The sequence below is a fragment of the Lygodium microphyllum genome, chromosome 1 (assembly GCF_053477565.2).
Source record: "Lygodium microphyllum isolate KBCC chromosome 1, Lygodium_microphyllum_v1.1.10, whole genome shotgun sequence".
NCBI lineage: Eukaryota > Viridiplantae > Streptophyta > Polypodiopsida > Schizaeales > Lygodiaceae > Lygodium > Lygodium microphyllum.
This window is the reverse complement of record NC_141135.1, coordinates 155,349,938-155,354,679: the sequence shown is the minus strand read 5'-3', so window position 1 is coordinate 155,354,679 and position 4,742 is coordinate 155,349,938. Positions and strand designations below refer to the sequence as shown.

General features: G+C 39.2%; 1 pseudogene; it reads left to right on the top strand.

The window, feature by feature from the left end:
* The first annotated feature begins 1,742 nt into the window (after positions 1-1,742).
* On the top strand, positions 1,743-2,580 carry LOC148041859 (L-ascorbate peroxidase, cytosolic pseudogene; annotated as a pseudogene).
* The last annotated feature ends 2,162 nt before the right edge of the window (positions 2,581-4,742 follow it).

Below are 4,742 nucleotides of genomic sequence, written 5' to 3'. Positions count from 1 at the left end.
TTGTAAATGGATCTATGGTTAGCTCAAGTCTAGTTTTAGATTTTATGGAGCTTAGTTTCTGGCTATCCTTCCAGTAGACCTTCAAGTATTTAATAGCAGTAGCCTTCAAAACCGAGCTAAATTTTGCCTGGCTATAATTGTACTTGGTGTAATGTACTATCTAGCATATTTTGTGGTTTTGTAATTATATTATATTTTTTCCATGGTTTGTATTGTGTGAATTTTTAAGTTTTCAATTTTGCAAGTAGTTTTGTTGAGGATAAATTTAGGGTGCAATCATGCATATGTTGGTGAATATTTGTACATAGGCCAATGCACTATATCTTCACTATATTTTGTGGTTTGGTAATACTATATCCAATATATGATATTTCATTTTGCCCATGATTTGTATTTAGTGAATTTCTAAGTTTTCAATGTCACACGTAGCCAGGTCAAGTATGCATTTAATACACAATTATACACACTCATTAGTGATTTTTTTTGTTCTCAATGAAGTATAATCTAGTTAATGCATTCTTCCAAAAAGATTAAATCGTCAATTTTATAAATCAAAATCTAGTAAAACTTCACCCATATGTCGGGCATCATAAGAACTCTTGGAAAGTGAAAATTTGGCCCCTTGGGAAGCCTCTAGGACACCTGGTCGAAGGCTCCTTCGGCCAAGTGTCCTAGAGGCTTCCCAGGTTTAGGGCTCCACATGACGCAAGCCTCTAACTAGGTGTCCCAGAGGCTTTCGATGGGGCCAAGTTTTTAGGGGGTAGTTGATGTGTCCTAGAAGAGTCCACATGCAAAGTTTCAAGTCAATCACATCACATGTTATATTTTTTCAAAATTTAGATATATTAATTTAAGTTTATGGATTTTTAAAAATTTTGGCTATAAGTTGAAAGTTTCATCTCATTTTACACATTTGAGTTATTGAGAATAGCAAAATGATGCATGATATAGAGGCTTGCCCATAAGTGGTTTTATATGAGAGATATGACAAAGATATATGCTCTAGAAGCTTTAGGAAGAGATGCCCAAAATCCCATAAGCATATAGAAGAAAAGTGATACTATCCAAAAAGCTATAAAGGCATGTACTTGACACTCATTTCAATGTAATGGTACTATCAATTTGAGTCACTTAAGATTGTGTTTATGAGTCCAAGCTAATCTATCTTGGAACCTAATTCACTTGAGTTACAATTCCTCATTTTGATAATGTATCGCGTGTTTGACTTGTGTCCACCATAGTCAATCTAGTTCTAGGTCCGTGTTTCGCAACATGGTATCAGAGCCATGGCTGAGCTAGATAGCTAGTGGATGCATCTTACTTCTCCCTTGCATACTTTAAATCCTTCCTATTTTGATTTTTCTCCTTGTACATCCCATCAAAATCCTTTTTCCATCTCGATTTCTTCAAGCCATTCACACATCGATTGTCTTGTACAAGGTGAAGGAGCTCAAGGAAGAGGTGCTACTCAAGAAACTTGATTCAAGGTTCGCATTGGAGGTGCTAAGAAAGGGGGACAACTTGATCCAGTAAGCAGAGGTTTTACTTATCTTCAAAAGTTGATGCTTTTCTTATCCCTCAAATAGGGGGTCTACTTCTAGCTTTGACAGAGATAGAAAAGAGAGAGAGAAGAGAGGCAAGAAAGGAAAGATAAAAATAAAGAATTAGTAGTAGGAGGAGGAGAAACATATGTCCAATGAAGCTTTCTCTCATCTACAAAGCATCAACACGAGCTACTCATCATGTTTTTGGGGAAGGTTTATCCTGCTGTCAACGATGAATATCTACACGCATTTGACAAAGCAAGGAGAAAACTGTGAGCCTTGATCCCAGAGAAGAACTGTGCACCCATCATGGTCCAACTAGCCTGGCATGTAGCCAAGACATATGATGTGAAGACCCAGACTGGGGGACCTTTTGGAACCATACGCAATTTCGAGGAGCTTTCTTATGGAGCCAATGCCGGGCTTCACATTGCTATCCAATTTTTTTGTAGACCATTAAGGAGCAGTTCCCCATCATATCATATGTTGACTTATATGAGCTTGTAGGAGTGGTTGCCGTTGAGGTGACACGTGGTCCAGATATTCCATTCCACCTTGGCCACAAGGACCTTAAAGAGATTCTAGAGGAAGGCTGCCACAGAAGGAAGGCTGCCACAGAGCCAATGTAGGTGGTCTAGATATTTCATTCCATCTTGGCCACAAGGACCTTAAAGAGAGTCCAGAGGAAGGCCGCCTTCCAAATGCAAGTAAAGGTGCTAGACACCTACGAGATATTTTTGGCCACATGGACCTAGGTGACAAGGAGATCATTGCTTTGTTGGGGGCGCACACCTTGGGATGTGCCCCCAAAGACTAATCTAGCTTTGAAGGGGCATGGACTAGTAATCCCTTGGTTTTTGATAATTCTTACTTCATTGAATTAGTTACAAGTGAAAAGGAAGGTCTTCTATAGCCTCCCTCAGACAAAGCTATGATCAAAGACCCAGAAGGCCAAAAAGAGCATGAAGACAAAGAAGAAGTTCAAAGAATGCCAAAGATGCATGATGAAGAAGATACTTTGCGCTCCTACAAATAAATTTTTTTGCAAAAAATTTCATCATGGACCATGTTTTCCCAAAGTGGATCTTTCCCATAGTGGCTGTAACAAACCCTACCGAAAATGTAAAGTTTCAAGATTGACTTGACTAAGGCTGCCAAAGAGCTAGTCTCCTAGTCCATATCCATATGTAGGGGGGGCAAATGCCAGTAGGTGTAGGAACTCATCATTTGAGGAGGGGTGTTGAGAATAGCAAATTATGCTTGATATAGAGGCTTGCCTAATGCCAGTAGGTGTAGGAACTCATCAGTTGAGGAGGGGTGTTGAGAATAGCAAATTATGCTTGATATAGAGGCTTGCCTATAAGTGTTTTTGTATGAGAGATATGACAAAGACGTATGCTCTAGAAGCTCTAGGAAGAGATGTCCAAAATCCCATAAGCATAGAGAAGAAAAGTGGTACTATCCAAAAAGTTATAAAGGCATGTTCTTGACACTCATTTCAATGTAATGGTACTATCAATTTGAGTCACTCAAGATTGTGTTTATAAGTCCCAGCTAATCTATCTTGGAACCTAATTTACTTGAGTTACAAATCCTCATTCTAATAATATATCATGTGTTTGACTTGTGTCTACCATAGCTGATCTAGTTCTAGGTCCATGTTTCTCAACATGAGTTTTGTGTTTCAAGTTCTCACTCCTGGAAGATAGAGCATACATCAAGCAAGTGGCCCGAATATTCCCCCCAGAACTCTCATGTAGAGACAACCTCCCCCTGCTCCACCACCACCATGCCACCATTGCAAGTGTTGATGAGAGCCAAACATAGTGGCCCTCTGAGAGATCTATCAATATCAAAAGACCATATACCTCTTGATACCAAAGGATACATTCCAGACGGTGATGTGGGAGACAATGCAAAATATACTAATTAGAAAGAGCTGGAGACACTTCCCCGATAGTTCAAGTGTGGATCAACCTAATCAGTGGACTATATAGGCCCTCCTTGCACTACAAGAAGCTGTTGAAGTCTTCCTCGTTGACTTGTTTGAAGACTGAATCTATAGAGTGCTGCATGTAAAGAGTGTCACCGCCCCATTGATTTGACAGGGCTCTACGGGTGAGGTTCTTTTGGCAATGGAGGGATAGTCCTAGGCAGAGAGCAACAACAATAGAGGCCTACTAGTGAAACATCTATGGAATCTAGCTTGTGAAGCGATTTTGTAAAACCCTGCTTGTATTAGATCCTTTGCAAACTATTATGAATATGAATACAAATTTTTTGGTGCATCTTATTTTTTTAAAATCACTTGTTATTTGTTTTATGTATTTATTTAACTTATCCTTATGTACATTTGGATAGATAAATCTTGTGCATGAATTCGATAAAGCATTGTGTATTACATTTAAATAACAAATCATGTGGCATATAAATCTAACAAATAAGAGTTAGATTCCAATGAGAAACAATAATAAATGACACATATCACAAACTACATTGCACGCAAATTCAAAAATAGCAATTTTCATTCATATAAGAGAAGATTACATAATGTGTTTTAGGTCTCCAGATGCGAGCCCTTGGCTAGGGCTCCTATAGGAGTCCGATCCCGGTCAAAATTCGTATCATGGGTCCACATACCATAGAGGCCCTATGGGTAAAGTTGTGCTAAAAATTGAAAACAATACCTTCTCTGCATCATCTATCTACTGCTATAATGGAGTACCTAGGTCTGCCCGCACAATTAGGCCATCCTCATCTCTCTCCTAGGAGGATATCATGTAGTCGAATTGAGGACCAAAAAAGATTTCTTGCAAGCACTCAAACTCCTTGTTGGAGATCTCGTACTCTAGCATCGCATCATCAATTTGCTTTTGAATGCTCACAATGGCAGAGATGTCATCGATGCTTGTGCCATCATATCAAGCTACCTTATCCACATGTGCTAGGGTATCTTGTATATCAAAATCTATAAAATCAGCATGGAGAGAAGCAAGGGGCGACTCATTGCTCAGCATCTCAATAGGGTAGGGAGGTGGGTGTACAATAGCTAAGCTTTGTGCTATCTCTTTACTTGGATCTAGAGTGATTTCCTTAGGCTCCCTCTCGAAATACTATAGCTATGTCTTAGAGGGTGCCTTGATGTCTTCCTCATTGTCCTCTTGCACATCAATGCACAAAACATAGATGGCAAAGATT